The 17407-nt window shown below is 39.4% G+C and overlaps 1 protein-coding gene across 2 annotated transcripts in view; it reads right to left on the reverse strand.

The window, feature by feature from the left end:
* Positions 1-17407, reverse strand: part of SLC9B2 (solute carrier family 9 member B2) — a 504139-nt gene that overhangs the window by 390438 nt on the left and 96294 nt on the right. The window lies entirely within an intron of this gene.

Consider the following 17407-nt stretch of genomic DNA (forward strand, 5'->3'; position numbering starts at 1 on the left):
TTTAACAGGCATGATCTCCCTCTAACAAATCCAAACACAGTAGGGTCAAGTGTTTTCAGATCACCTATATCTTTGTTGATAAGGTCCATGATGATTTGATCCACGGCCTTGCAGATAAGGGTAGTCAAGCTAACAGAGCTATAGTTCCTGGGGTCAGTGGAAGTAACACCTTTGTGCAAAGGGATAACACTGGCCATTTTCCATTCAGCTGGGATGAAGCCAGTGCTTAGACTATGATTGAAAGGAGTATCCAATGGTGTTAATTCTTCAAGGCAATACAAAAAATGAAAAAACAAAACAAACCAAAGCAACAGGAACCACGGCACTTGGACTGGCTCAGTAAATCTATTCACAATTATAAATAAAATATACTACTGCAAACTTCAATAAAAAATAGTACAAACTTTAATGAAAAATTAAATAAAAATTTAAAATGTAAGCGCTTTCGTTTTGTACATTAGAAAACTTCATCAGACAGGTCTATATCATGTGGTTGAAAGCTAATAGTAGCGAACAACCACAACTTTGAAAACACTGTAACTCGAAGTTGCAATTGTGGGGGGCTGCTCCCCCCACACAATATATATACCAACTCCGAGATCACACTACAGTGAGGAAAGGGCAAATACCCTTATTTACACTGTAGTGTGACCCCACAATAACAACTTCGAAGTTGTGGTCGTTCGTTATTATTAGCTTTTGACCACGTGATATAGACCCTCATCAGACAATGCTGTCTAATGAAGTTTTGTAATGTACAAAATGAAAGCGTTTACATTTTAATTTTTAATTTCATTTTTCATTAAAGTTTCTACTATTTTTTATTGAGGTTTGCAGTAGTATGTTTTATTTATAATTGTGAACAGATTTACTGTGCCGGTCCAAGTGCCATGGTTCCTGTTGCTTTTGTGTTGCTAATTCTTGTTTGAGCCAATGTAGGATGCAACCTGAAATGTTATCAAGTCTAATAGATGCTGTGTTTTTTACCTTAGGGAGGGCGTTTATGACCTGCTCTTTAGAGATCCAAGGTAGAGGTCAGGTGGAAGGGATATCATGGAGTATGTGTGGTGGGGACAGGGAAGTGAAGTTTTCACAAAACCTGTTTGCTAACAGGTTAGCTATGTCCACAGGCTCAGTACATGTGGTATCATTAACTACCAGTTCGGCAACAAATCTGGGCCTTTTTTTAGGTTACAGATGTAACTAAAGAATGCCTTATTGTTGTCCTTAGTTGAGGAAGCTAATTTGGATTCGTAGTTCACTTTGCAGGGCTTCACAAGAAGTCGTATTTGCTTGTTTAAGATGAGGAAGGAGTGTTTCCAGTTTAGGGCTTGCTCCCTCTTACTCTTAGACAACAATTTCTTCCTCTTATTGTAAAGCCTGCTAATGGCAGTTGTCCACAAGACAGGTTTGCTCATCCTTGAGGAGCTCATTTTGGTCCTATCAGGTATGGCTGAATCAATGCAGTTATGCAGGTGTTTGTATAAAGCATTGGTGTAGAATTCGGATCAATTGCCAGTTCAACAACAATTGCCACCACAACTCTTGCCTTTCGAGCTGCAAAGATGGCAATTATAGTTGAATGCACATAGTTTCCCCTGGGCTAAATGATCACTGCTCTATTATGTGTCTGTTGAGATACTGTATCCCCTTAGAATGACACCAGAAACTAAGCCAATTATTGAAGTCAATCATTTTCTGTTTGTATTGAGGCATCATCCTAGGTGAAGGTAAAATGCTGCTTAAGGTTACAGACACACCTGACTGAGATAAATAGTCTGAGAGATCAGTCATGTCTCTCTTCATATAGTCCAGAGGGGTACGTCTCAAGTCATTCACACGTTGTCAAGAAGAAGAAAATACTGAACATGTGTTTTTTGAAATGTAAAAGAGTAAAAAAAAGTTAAGGGAAAAGCTATGTAAAGAATTTTTTTTAAAAGATATACATAAGTGTGTAAAATAAACATGGATATGATTAAATATGCACATCATAAGACTAGAAGTAAAGAATATGTTAAAAGAATAGATAAATTTATTTTATGTTATATGAAATGAAAGAATAAATGAAATTATATTTAAAGGTAAATGGATTGTCGCCTCATAGTAAGACGTTGTCCTGTTCGATTCTCAGCTAGAGCGTCTTCTGCCTGGAGACATGCATGAATGGGCGTACCTTCGTTGAAGGTTGTGCATCAGGGCCGGCAACTCGGAATGTAAAAATCTACTGCCAATCATTAGCGGACCGGAGTTCTGCTGTGGCGACCCCTAACTGGGAAAAGCCGAAAGACACAACAACATTAAGCAAAATTAGATGGTTATGGAGAAAGGAGTGGCGTTCTAATAGGGATTAATATTTAATATGACTGTAAGGAAAATTATGAATATATGTAAATATATTTGTAGCTCTATATATTTGTTTAATATTTGTAAATACATAAATATGTTGTAAATAAGAGTCCTTTTTGTGTGTAAATAAAGAAACCCTATTCTTTTAAAAAAATAGGTCCTGTGGGATCTTTTACATCCACCTGAGTTACCACCAACTGTAGCAGATGGGACACTGGTTTAACATCTCATCTGAAGGACAACACACTCAGAAGTGCAGCACCCACCCCATAATGGTAAACTGCAGTCAGTAATCCAGTCACCTGTAGTGGAAATAGTACCCACAGCCTTCTGGTCTTCCAGGACTAAAGGCAGGTGTGCTATCTGTTGTGCCACTGACACTGACATAATATGAAATATATGAATATGAAAAGTTCCTTAAAACATCTTTGTCAGATTTAGTGATGATATTATTACACTGCCCTGTCTAGGCAGTCTACCAGCTCAGGGCCCTCCTCTCACCTCATCAAAGCTTGTAACTGTATCCTAATCCTTGATAAATGGGTCACTAAATGCAATCAATCAGTCTCTTCATGCCATCTCAGAAATTGTGTTACATACTCCTTGGTGTCATAAGTCACTCTTCTTGCTCCCAAGTAACCATTCGCCCCAACAAAATAACCTTGCTCATCAGCCAGTCTGCCCTCAGTGCAAAAAGGGCAGTTACTAACCACCAGAAGTACCACCTCCCCCTACATTCCCCCTGATACAAACAGGCAAACCCTCAGATCAAGAGCCTTTTACTAAAGCAGCAACATACTCATGTGCCTCCCAGTTAATTTCCTTAGATGTGATCAGTTTATTTACTGTTATTCCTCACGAAGCAGGATTAGAAATGTTCAAAGATAGTTTGATTAATATAGGTCAATTAAATTGTAATAGTGTACACTTGTTGACACAGTTTATGGAAATGATTTTGAACAACAATTTTATGATGTTTGAAGGAGAACTGTTCCACCAAAAGGCAGGGGTGGCTATGGGAGCTAAATGTGCTCCCACATATGCAAATTTAGTCTTGCTTGACTGGGAAACCAAGAAAGTTTTGAATTCACATTTTGGTGGGAAAATTGCCTCATACAACAGATATTTGGATGGCATCCTCGTTCTGTGGAAGGGTACGGAGGAAGAAGCACATTATTTTGTCCATTATTTGAATAGAACAACTAATTTCTTGAAATTTACTAGTTGTTGGAGTGTGGGGGAAACTGATTTTTTGGATATTCATTTAACAACTACTGAAGGGGCCCTTAAGAGTTCTGTGTACAGAAAACCTAACTTCTTGAACACTTTATTTTACTATGAGAGTAATCATCCTAAACATCAGAAGAAGAGTGTAATAAAAGGTCAGATGGTTAGGATCTCTAGGTTGACCAGTGGGGAGGACACTTTTAAAAAGGAAATGAACAACCTGATAGGTTTATTCACTGAAAGGGGATACCCCCTCAAACTATTATTAAAAATCAGAAAAGAAGTGAAACAAAAATGGACAAATTCTTTTGCCCCTATTTTAACAAATAATACGGAAATAGAAATGTTAAAAAAAGAGAATATGAATCATGAATCAGGTAATGGTAGTTCGCTTCAACGAACTATCTTTCAAATTAGTTGACATTGTTAATAAATGCTGGGAATTTTGCCTTGAACCAGGCACACAGCAGAGGTTAGGGTTAAAACCTACAATGGTGTTCAGTAGAGGTAGGAATATTAAAAACATGCTAGAAATAAAACACAGCAATGAAGCAGGATCATATAGCTCTATCATGACTAAGTGTGGTGCCTGTAGTTCCTGTAAATTTATTAACAATGGACCCTTATGTTTCTGTCATCATCATCATCATCTTCTTTCGGCTGTTCCCATTAGGGGTTGCCACAGCAGATCACCTGTTTCCATTTCTTCCTGTCCTCTGCATCTTGCTCTGTCATACCAACCACCTGCATGTCCTCTCTCACCACATCCATAAACCCTATCTTAGGCTTTCCTCTTTTTCTGTTACCTGGTAGCTTCATCCTTAGCATCTTTTTCCCAATATACTCAGCATCCCTCCTCAGCACATGTCCAAACCAATGTAATCGTGCCTCTCTGGCTTTGTCTCCAAACCTTCCAACCTGGGCTGACCCTCTAATATACTTATTCCTAATCCTGTCCACCCTCGTCACACCCAGTGCAAATCTTAACATCTTTAATTCTGCCACATCCAGCTCAAACTCCTGCCTTTTTGTCAATGCCACTGTCTCCAACCCATATAACATAGCTGGTCTCACTACCCTCTTGTAGACCTTCCCTTTCACTCTTACAGGTACTCGTCTGTCACAAATCACTCCTGACACTCTTCTCCTCCCACTCCATCCCGCCTGTACTCTCTTCTTCACCTCTCTTCCACACTCACCGTTACTCTGAATTATTGACCCCAAGTATTTAAACTCATCCACCTTTGCCACCTCTACTCCTTGCATCCTCACTATTCCTCTATCCTCCCTCTCATTCACACACATATATTCTGTCTTATTCCTGCTGACCTTCATTCCTCTTCTCTCTAGAGCATATCTCCATCTCTTCAGGGTCTCCTCCACCTGTTCCCTACTCTCACTACAGATCACAATGTCATCTGCAAACATCATAGTCCATGGGGACTCCTGTCTGATCTCGTCTGTCAACCTGTCCATCACCATTGCAAATAAGAAAGGGCTCAGAGCTGATCCTTGATGTAACCCCACCTCCACTTTAAATGCATCCGTCACTCCCACCGCAGACCTCACCGTTGTCACACTACCCTCGTACATATCCTGTACCACTCTTACATACTTCTCTGACACTCCTGACTTCCTCATACAATACCACAATTCCTCTCTAGGCACCTTGTCATATGCTTTCTCTATGTCGACAAAAACACAATGCAACTCCTTCTGACATTCTCTGTACTTTTCCATCAACACTCTCAGAGCAAACATCGCATCTGTAGTGCTCTTTCCCGGCATGAAACCATACTGCTGATCACTAATCATCACGTCCCTTCTTAACCTAGCTTCCACTACTCTTTCCCACAACTTCATGCTGTGACTGATCAATTTAATCCCTCTGTAGTTACTACAGCTCGGCAAATCACCCTTATTCTTAAAAATCGGTACCAAAACACTTTTTCTCCATTCCTCAGGCATCCTCTCACTTTCCAAGATTTCATTAAACAATCTGGTTAAAAACTCCACTGCCATTTCACCTAAACACCTCCATGCTTCCACAGGTATGTCATCTGGGCCAACAGCCTTTCTATTCTTCATTCTCTTCATAGCTACCCTTACTTCCTCCTTCCTAATCCATTGTACTTCATGATTCGCTATCCCTACATCATCCAACCTTCTCTCCCTCTCATTCTCTTCATTCATCAACCCCTCAAAGTACTCTTTCCATCTCCTCAACACACTCTCCTCACTTGTGAGTATATTTCCCTCATTATCCTTTATCACCTTTACCTGCTGCACATCTTTCCTAGCTTGGTCCCTCTGTTTAGCCAATCGGTACAGGTCCTTTTCTCCCTTCTTAGTGTCCAACCTTTCATACAACTCTTCATATGCCTCATCCTTAGCCTTTGCCACCTCTCTCTTTGCCATCCACCTCATCTCCTTATACTCCTGTCTACTTTCTTCATCTCTCTGACAATCCCACTTCTTCTTTGCCAACCTCTTTCTCTGTATACTCTCCTGTACTTCCTCATTCCACCACCATGTCTTCTTGTTATCCTTCCTCTGTCCAGATGTCATACCAAGCACCTTTCTAGTCGTCTCCCTTACTAGCTCTGCTGTAGTTACCCAGCTATTTGGTAACTCTTCACTGCCACCCAGTGCCTGTCTTAACTCATCCTTGAACTCCACCTCACAATTACCCTTTTTCAATTTCCACCATTTGATCTTTGGTGCTGCCCTCACACTCCTCATCCTCCACTTAATCACCAACATCATCCTACAAACCACCATCCTATGCTGCCTAACTACACTTTCTCCGGTCACCACTTTACAGTCTCCAATCTCCTTCAAACTGGCCCTCCTACATAAGATATAATCTACCTGTGTGCATCTTCCTCCACTCTTGTATGTCACCCTATGCTCCTCCCTCTTATTAAAATACATATTCACCACAGTCAAGTCCATCCTTTTCGCAAAATCCACCACCATCTGACCTTCTACATTCCTTTGTTTAACACCATACCTACCCATCACTTCCTCATCCCCTCTGTTCCCTTCACCAACATGCCCATTGAAATCTGCTCCAATCACGACTCTCTCACCCTTGGGTACAGTCATGAACACTTCATCCAATTCACTCCAAAATTTTTTCTTTCTCATCCATTGCACACCCAACTTGTGGAGCATACGCACTAACAACATTCATCATTACACCATCAATTTCCAGCTTCATAAACATTACTCTATCTGACACTCTTTTCACCTCCAAAACACTATTAGCATACTGTTCCTTCAGAATAACTCCAACGCCATTTCTGCTTCCATCTACACCATGATAAAACAATTTGAACCCACCTCCGATACACCTAGCCTAACTCCCCTTCCATCTGGTCTCTTGCACACACAATATACCAACCTTCCTTCTGTCCATCATATCAGCTAGCTCTCTCCCTATCCCAGTCATACTGCCAACATTCAAAGTTCCGACCCTCCCTACCACAGTCCTAGCCTTTCTCCTCTCTTCCCGTCTTTGGCCATGTCTTCCGCCTCTTCTCCTCCTTCGGCCAACAGTAGCCCAATTTCCGCCAGCACCCTGTTGGCTAACAGTACTGGTGGCAGTCGTTGTTAACCCGGGCCTCAACCGATCTGGTATTAAAGTATTTATTGGTGTCTGCATGAAATGATTTGGTGAAGTTTTATGCCGGATGCCCTTCCTGATGCAACCCTCCCCATTTATCCAGGCTTGGGACCGGCACAAAGAAATGCACTGGCTTGTGCATCCCCAGTGGCTGGGTTATGTTTCTGTAACAAATACAAATGAAGTGTCCTGGGAGATGCAACTGTAACTCCTCGATGGTGGTTTATGTTGCTACCTGCCTATCTTGTCCTGGGTTTTACATGGGAAAAACCATCAGAAGATTAAGGGAGAGGATACAAGAGCATGTGAGGGCTATTAAAAACAAGGACATTCACAATGCTCTGTACCTGCATACCACCAAGTGTCCCAATTTTAAGAAATGTATTTTCTTTATAATAGGCAAGGTGACTTACAATGAGAGGGGGGATGGTAAAACTCTCCTTGAAGCAAAAGAATCTAACTGGCAATTGCGCTTAAATTCTTTAGTAGCTCCTGGCTTGAATGATTTTATTTCCTTAAAACCATTTTTAAAATTAAGACATGAATTGATTCCTTAATAGGAAAAAGGAAATAATGTAATGAATTTTATGTAGTAGCTTATGTAGTTTGTGAATTTTAGAATTGACATGAACAATTATGTATTCTGTTGCAGACTACACCCTTATTGTGATTGGTTGGGGTAGTTTTAATTGATGGTATTTAAACAGTGTTTAATTATGCTAAGACAACTCTGAAGAAGCCTATATGTAATACAGGCGAAAGCACTTAGTTGTGTTAGTTTTGTGCAATAAATGGAATTTCAGTTCATCAGTTTGGTTGCGCAAAGTATTTTATTTTATTTTTTCAGTTTTTTAGTCTTTTGATTAATTTGTTATTGGTTTCTATTTTGGTATTAACCTGGTCCTGAATATCATTATTGGTTCTTGGTGTACTGTTCTACTCAGAGTCTGGAAGCAACTTAGCTCCATGTTGGCTCAAAGGATTATACTCACTAATTGCCTTGAGCACCACCTGTGAATCTTCCAATGTCTTAAGCCCTCCCACAAAACACACTATATGGAATGCTGGTATAGAATACAACACTTTACCTATCTTACATGATATTCCTTCATTGGCAGTCTAAACTACACCCTTCTCTTGATCTGCAAATTACAGTCATTCCTGGAAAACATTATTTTATCTCCACACTTTTAGGATACACAAACTACACCCTTCTTCTAAAAGTCTGCAGACCATAGTTATTCTTGATAAAGAACACCCTTTTATTCTCAATTTAATAAATATTTTAGGATGCAGCAACAATGTCAACAATTAATTACTCACCTTAAATGATTTGAATCTTATCTAAGTATGCCTGGGTCTTGCATCTGCAAAGTACCTTCCAGACATTGACAATCAATGGGCCTGTTCAATTTTAATCTGAGCTGTATGCAGCTCAGTCCACTCAGCTAATTTAGTCTGCATAAAATTCTTGGTCACCACCTTCCACCTTCTCTGGAACTCTGACAATTAGGATGTTCTTTCATCAAGCTCTGTCTTCCTAGTATACCACTTTGTCTTTCAACATCTCAGTTTCTGATTACAAATATATTTTATCTTAAAGAGGACTGCAAATATTCAATGGGTGTGGCATGTGAGTTTACAGCATCAACCAGTTCCGTATCTCATTTATTTGACAATGTTGTAAAGTTGTCCAAACTCTCTTCTATCTCCCCAAATCTCACAACTAATTAATTCCATGGCACAGCCTAAGAAATGTCCAAGCCATTTACATACAAAAACATATGCTGCTTCCAAGGCCTCCTCATTCAATACCATGCAGTAGGCTATAATATCTAGTTTGTAGGAGAAATTGTATGATTTTTCTGAGATCATGTATCAGCTTTCATCATAGAGACTAATTCTGAGAGCTTTAAACTTCATCAAATGGTGCAAATTAGCATAAAAGTACTGTTTTATTATATATCATAGGGCACAGCAGGCATAATAGTAAAGGTCTTTGGTTTCCATGCACAGGGTACAAGGTTCAGTCATGACCTCAGGACAACACTTGTGTGGAGTTTGCAGGTTCTTGTTGTGGGGTTCTTCCCACCTCCTAAATTAAAGAAAAAAACATGCTGGGTATTTCCACCTGAAACTCACTCAAGACTGGAGTTGTGGGCAGCAACAGCCCAGAGTCTAGATGGTACCTACCAGGGGAAAATTTGTATATACTAACCATTTTAGGTATCAATATGAGTTGTTGTTGATAATGGGGTCCTGAATGCATATTTTAGGACAGATAGAACAGGATGTGAGAACTGACTGAGTCTACATGGGTGGGGCAACAGGAATAAAGAAGGAGAGGCCATTCTAGACTTTTGTCTGGCAAATGGCTTGGTAGTGGCCAACACATAGTTCAGCAAGACAGGCAGTCAGAAGATCACATATAAGAGCAGCCAACATGCAACTCAGGGGGACAGGAGGACTTCCTTTTAGTAAGAATAGGGCAAGGGAGTAGATTCAGTGACTGCAAAGTCATCCCCAGTGAGACAGTTGGCCTACAGCATAAACCACTGCTCTCCACAATCAGCTGCATGCAGTGGTCAGAGAAGGCTCCAAAGTCAACAGACGCTAGGTTGAAGACCTGGAAGTAGAATGGGGAGAATGCACAAGAGTTCAAGGAAATACCCAGGGCTCTAGCATCTCAGGAAGAATAGAAAATAGGCGGAGTTGAAGAAGAAAGGCAGACATTCAAAAATCTGTGAGGATTACAGAACAGATATGTAACTGAGACAGGTATAGAAATAAAGTACATAAAAGGAAAGCTGGTGGTGGAATGCAGAAGTCCAAGAAGTCATCAAAAGAAAAAAGGAGTGCAAAAACTCTATCAGGCTGCAAAACAAAGACAGAAAGATAAAGAAGAAAGTAATCAGACACCCTTCATAAGAGATGTCGGCAACAACCTGCTCACCAGCCCAAAGGTTATGAAATGTAGATAGAAGGAGTACTTCCAGCTGTTTCTGAATGAAGAAAAACCCACAGAAACTATATCACCCCAGACACAATCTATAATAAAAAATGATGAAGAGTCCACCCTAGAAGAAGAAAGAACACGACTAAGAAAAATGAAGTTAGGGAAAGTAGTAGGTTCAGGTGAGTTCAAGGGAGTTATGATGAAAATGTTGGGCGAGCTAGGTGACAAATGGTTCCAGGGGTACTCATAGTAGTATGGAAAGAAAGCTATATCCCAGATGACTGCAGAATAAGCACTCTAGTGGCAGTGTACAATAACAAAGGGGACATTCATAACTGTGAGCTGTATAAAGGTATCAAACTCCTGAGACACTACATTAACCTGCTGGAGAGGGTGATTGATAAATGAGTATGCACAGAAGTAGAAAGTAAGATGGGAGCTGAGTGGATTGGATTGAGATCAGGGTGCAGCAAAATCAAGCCAATATTTGAAGTCAGACAGACAGTTGAGAAGAAGCTAGGGATAAGGAAAGTGTCCAACTGGGCATTCCTAGATTTGTAGAACGCATATGACAAGGTCACAACAAAGCTGATTTGAGTAACCCTGCAATGGTTCAAAGTCCTGAAACATTGGTAGAATTAGTGCAGGCTACATAGAAGGACCCAAGGACACAAGTACAAACAGTGTTTGGACACACAGTGGGGTCTCCCAGTGGGAGTAGATATGCATTAGGGTTCAGCTCTCAGCCCACTGCTATTCATACTGCTGATGGACTAGATCTGCAAATAGGATGGAGGTGACAGATCAACAAAGGTGCTCTATGCTGACAGTGTGGCACTACAAACAGACTCTAAACAAGAATTTCAGCAATGATAGGGGAATGGAATGCAAAACTCGCAGCACATACGATGAAAGTGAGTACAGATAAGGCAGTTTTCATGGCAGCAAACTGGGGAAATCAGAAGAAGCTGAAATTTCAGATAGAATGGAAAATAGTGTAACAGGTTAAAAGCTTCAAATGTCTAGGAGGTGTGACTGAGAAGAGAAGCCTTAATGAGGAGATCAAATCTAGAATCAGAGGGTCTGCAGGCAAATAGCATGGAATGTTAGGGGTGGTGTGTGACAGACAAATGCCAAAGGAGCTGAAAAGTAAGGTGTAGTAAACAGTGGTGCAACCTACACTATTGAATGTTACAGAACATTAGACAGTGAAGTCAGAACAGTTGAGAAAGCTAGAGGTGATGGAGATAAAGTCCATGAGATGGGTAGTAGGATGCAAATGAAGAAATAAAAACACCAGAGCAGAAACCAAAGTAGCTGCAATTGCAGAGAAAGTACAATCCACTAAATGTCCCATCCCTCCAGAATCTACTCCAACCCTATCGCACCACCAGACCACTAAGATCCAGCAACAAAAATCACTTGCAGATCATTAAAGCCAATAACTCTGCTGGTAAAGCACTATTCTCTTGCGCCATAGCCAAATTATGGAACTCACTCCCACCCACAATTACCTCCGTACCATCATGCACCCACTTCAAAACTTTACTAAAAGCGCACCTAAAAACATGCTGGCTATGCCCTTGCAACTCCCACTCTAATATTATCCACCCCCATCCAACCACTACCTTTCTTTTCACTCCACTAACTACCTTGATTATAGCAAGCTCAGATGCTCATAAGCCTAGTACTTATTATACAGCAGGAACTTCTCATTGTAACATTTCTTAATGTCTGTTATGTACTTCACAGATAAAGATTCTAGTTGTCTACTGATGTACTTTGTTCTTCATCTGTAAATATGTTGTAAGTAATTGCTATGTTAAATTGTTAATCGCTATGTAATCCAATGTAACTACTGTCTGTCTATTTTACTGTGGAGCTTTTCTCCCCGGGCCTCCGCTGAAAATGGACCTACGTCCAGTCGGACACTCCCGGTCAACAAATTTAAATAAATAAATAAATAAATAAAAGAAAACAGATTATGATGATTCAGGCACATGTGCAGGAAAGCAAAAAATAATCTGTTGAAAAAGATTTGGAACAAATGTGAAGAAGGCAAGAGGAAACCAGGGCATCCAGCAAAGAGACGGATGGATTGTGTGAGAGAAGACCTTTGACAGTCAGACATGACTATTGAAGAAAGTAGGAGAGTGGCACTGAATCAAGACAGAGATGGGAAAGGTGATATGACACCCCAACCTCACGTAAACAAATTGGAAAAGAGGAGTTTATAATGCTAGAACATGACTGGGGAAATGTCTGCTTACATTTGCACCACTACCCAAAGAACCATCCTTTCACAATAATGTCCATCAGTTAACTGTCCCAATATTTGCTTAAAAATGACCACTGCACCTTCTCCAATGTTTAATTTTTAAATTAAGTACTGGGACTTAAAGTGTCACGAGCAAATTTATATGGCATTATTTGCAAAAAAAAAATCTAAGAAAAATGTATGTACTATAACAATTATTTGAAAAAAGAACACAATTTTAATGTGCATCCCTTGTGCGCTATGACTATTGTGCATTACCAAGCAATAAAAGAATGGAAATCTAATAAATGATTATGGTAAAACTCCCTGCAGACAAAACTTGTTTTGCTTTGATACTTTGATATATGCATGAATATATACAAAGATGAAGGCTCATTTGATACTTGATATATGCATGCATATATACAAAGTTGAAGGCTCACTGCTGGCAGTTGCATTGTAATCATGCTGCCATTTGCTTCACCATAAATGCAGTGTGGAACTTGCTGTGTGGAATGTATTAGCCCTCCAACAGCAACTGCACAGATCTTTGCCATTACCCTCCATAAACATTCAAAGACAATTCTACATATGTCACAAAGGACCAAAGTCCTTCTGTAAATAACAGTGACCTGAACCTGGCAAGAGCGTGCGAACAGAATTAAAGACTGCACAAAGCTTGCTTTGAACCTCTTCATCTTGTCTTCCTAAAGTGTTGTCAACTCATAATGCATTAAAATAAGGAGTTTATCTACCTGATTTTCTCTTGGTTAAATAAATTCTGTTGTGTCTATTGTGAGGCATGTACTTCTCACACTCCTCTAACTTATATAACCAATCCAGGTCGAACATCCTATCGGAAAGGGGAGAAAAACAGCATGCAGTGAAACTCACCATTTTGACAAGTTCTGTCTGTGCTGGGTTTTGCTGTGATCATTCTTTAGGTTTCCCTGCTTATCATCTGAGGCATTACTTTTAATGTTAATATTTGGTCAGCACCATAGGGAGCACTACACAACCTAGCCTTCTTTGTTAAATGTACTTTTGTTTTTGAGTAATAGACAATGGTAGAATAATTTCTTAATGAGTTTGAGAATACCAATTTCATTTCCAGAAAATATAAGCTGTGACAAAATGTAAAAAATCATCTTGAAGGAAGAGAAAAGCATTATTTTATGCATCTCACTGTCATTTTCTGACTGTCTGATGAAGGTAGACTATCTGAGGGAAGACGTTCTGTACCAGTTTGGCAACTACTGTTGGCTGTTTTATTACTATCTTTTTCTAAACATCGTTATTGAAACATCACATTTTAAAACATGAGAAAAGTACAATTACATTAAGATACAAAAAAAAACAAGCCATAGTAGCATTCCCACTGTCATTTTCATGCAATACACATTTCCTTATTTAAGATTTTCATTCACTCCAACATTACATAAGTTGCTCATAGGCAAAGAGAAAGGGTTAGGGGAGTGTTAAGACAGTCACCAATTCCCAGTTTATATGCTCCCTTAGACTTCTGATGCTCAAACTATGTATAAAATTATGAGGGTAACTTTGTTTTTGGCCTTACATACCAGTGTTATCACTGTGACACTTACTGATACAGCAACCGTTCATTGTTGTTTTTGGTCTGAGTACTGACAGCTCTGTCATGGTCCTGATTTTACTGTTCAAAGCTGGAACAATAGATTGTGGATTTTTTAATCTCATTTTTGACTAGCTAGTAATAAATGGAGAAGATAAATCTCCACGCACTACAAAGAACTGTGATCAGCTCTCTAATCGTAAAGAAGAATTATTGGTTCTTGACACTGATGTCAAGATTCACTTTGAGAGCTTCAGTCTCGAGGTGGATTTCTTGGCATCCATAATATGCTCATTACGATCAGTGATCCAATCATAATCCTCTATATCATTATCAGAGCTTTAAATCTAGACTAGAAAAGGCCACACACGTTAGACCTAATCAGACTCTCTTCCTCACTGTCACTAACCCAAATAGTCAAAATTGGTAGTTGGACCAACCCAACACCTCCTTGGACTCTTCTCTGCTTGATTCAGTTCTAACTAATATCCTGACAAACTCTCTCTGCTACAAATTTTCTCCAACACTTTAAGTGATCACAACCTCATTTTAATCACGTGGTCACTAAAACTAACTAACCTACCACCCAAAATCATCCATACTAGAAATACTATTTTTTGTAAAGCACAAATTATTTCCAATGAACTATCAGAAACTGACTGGAGTACAGTATTCACCTCTATAGATCCCACTTCAGCCCTCTCTGAGTATTATAATCTACTCACTCGTTGTCCAAAGTAAACTTTGCCTAAAAATAAAAAAAAACAGTCAGGATAAAAGAGTTCACCAAACCATGGTTAAGTTCAGAACTATGTACTAAAATGAAACAAGAGATAAAGCAAGGGTCAGCTGGAAATTAGTCCAACAAAATTCAAACCTGCACAGCCTACATTGTAAACAATGGCCACAGGCTAGTTTCCTAGCCAAAAAAATATCAGTACATTAAAAATGCACAGCATAATTCATTGGGCAACCCCAAAAAAATCTGGAAAACAATCAGATCCTTAGTTAGCAACAAAATCTTCACAAAAACAGAGAAAACAAACCAGTTTCAAGTAAATCTAGCTCAAGAATTGGCCAAAATACATCCAATCTACCTAATGCACACACCCAACAATTTATCAGCAGCACTTCCCTTCACCCTCTGCCCCACACTACACAGTACCTCAAATACTATTTCAAGGCCTCACATCAAATCAAGCAGCAGAGAATCTAGAAAAAAATCTAGATACAACATAACTGTATAAATTTCACCACATCCACCCCACCATCTTACAACAAAGAAACCAATGTCTATGCAAACCACTGGTACACATGTTTAATCTCTCGCTCTGTCTCTCTCCACCAACAGCCTGCCCTACAGTTTCAAACACACCTCTATCATACCTCTTCCTAAAACACCCAATGCCTCCATGGCCAATGATTTCAGGCCCATTGCAAATCTTTAATAAAAAAAACTACCATAAACTGAAAAACAGATAAAAAAACAACAAAGTCCAGTGAACCAAATTTTATTATAAGTACCCCGCTTAACAAAATGCAAGAAAAGTTCATGTATGATCAAATACTAGAATACATCACAAAGTACGACATCCTGATTGACAAACAACATGGCTTTCGCTCTAAGTACAGTACCTTCACAGTCATTTACTCTCTTACCAATCAAATCTTTAAGAATATGGAAGCAGGCATCCTAACAGGAGCCATATTCCTTGACCTTAAAATAACTTTTAAAACAGTTGACCAATGACCATACGTTGCTGCTTCAGAAGCTACAACTCTGTGGTTTTCACAGAATGTGACGAGCTGGTTCCACAATTATCTGGCAAACAGAAAATTTGTTATCAGAAGCTCACATGTTTTGCTCATAGCTGGAACTACAAAGAAATGGGTCCTGCAAGGTTCTGTTCTAGAACCACTTCTGTTCTCATTCTATATTAATGACTTAACATGGGGCCGCCTCAATATCAATTGCATACTGCATGCAGATGATATTGTCATCACCACCTTTGGAACCCACTCCTCTTCCATCAACTCACTGTTGCAGGAAAGTTTTGAATGTGTATGGAGTTAGTGTGTCACAAACAAACACCTCATAAACAGTAGAAAGAAAAAACAATACCATGTTACTGAGAACCATCCAGTAAGTAAAATTAAATGCATCCCTAACCATCACCAACTCCTCCCAGTCACAATCATACAGAAATACCTACGGATGATTACTAACTACAGCTTCAACTTTCAGACACACACTCAAATATAAATTGAAAACATGATGCATCAGTTAAAAATCTCATATAAAATTTCAGACTATCTCACCCCAGAGACAAGACGTCCATAGCCATTAATGTACAACATATACCCAAGTCAGCATACAGACTCCCCATTATAACAGATCACTCTGCCCAAAACATTTCCCTTATTCAGCCAGCTGAGAACAAGGTGCTGGGGTTCACACATCAGGCAAGTTTTTATGAGCATCACTGCATCACCCTTCAAAAAGGCACATGACTACCAGTTTTCACTAGAGCTGCTTTTCTACTAGGAACTAGTTACGGGTATGCATAATGGTTAAGGTGTTTGCCTCCCAGCTGCAAGATAAAGGTCTGACTCAATCCTTTGAGGGAAAATGACTACATTTAAAATGGCCCACAAGCCTGGTACTTAACTATGAACTTTAACCATTTTAAGGCCTAGTGGCCTAATGCATAAGGCATTGGCCTCCTAAGCCAGGGATTGTGGATTCAAGTCCCATCTGGGGGTTTATAAGCCCCCCTCATGTAACCTCTAGAAACTTCCTAACATACCTTCTCCTAATAAACACCCATGATACATAGGGACACAACTGGGTTGGATTGCATGACTAGGCTTTTAAAGGCCCTGGCAGTCACTAACCTAGCATATACTTACAAACTTATGGACACATCTACAAAATCTTTTTTGGTAAATGCTGTCTACCACTCAAAAAATTATTATACATTTGAGGGGTCACACATTCACTCAGATCAACTCATGGTATACAGTTGCTTAGACCACCCTTTCAACTGTCCAGCACTGAAAGTGCTTTCTTCAAAACTGCACCAGCCTGCTGAAACTCAATCACAGAAATCATCAGTCTGGTTTTCAATCTTAAATCCTTCAAATCTCATTTTAAAAATCACATTGCTGTGTAACTTTAATCCAGGGTAATTACTATGATGTGTATGTGGATTACTACACATATCACATTAATCAACTGATGCATCTATGTTGGATAAAAATCTATATGCTAGAATGATAGATTTCTAACTAAATGAACACCCTGTTTGCTATACTGACAACAGGTCACACAAGTTAAGTTTTTAATACTTATTTAAATGGCACAAGTCAAACATGTAATAATTGAATACCATGTATTATGTG

This window comes from Protopterus annectens, chromosome 2.part1 (assembly GCF_019279795.1).
Source record: "Protopterus annectens isolate FY-2018-M chromosome 2.part1, PAN1.0, whole genome shotgun sequence".
Lineage (NCBI taxonomy): Eukaryota > Metazoa > Chordata > Ceratodontiformes > Protopteridae > Protopterus > Protopterus annectens.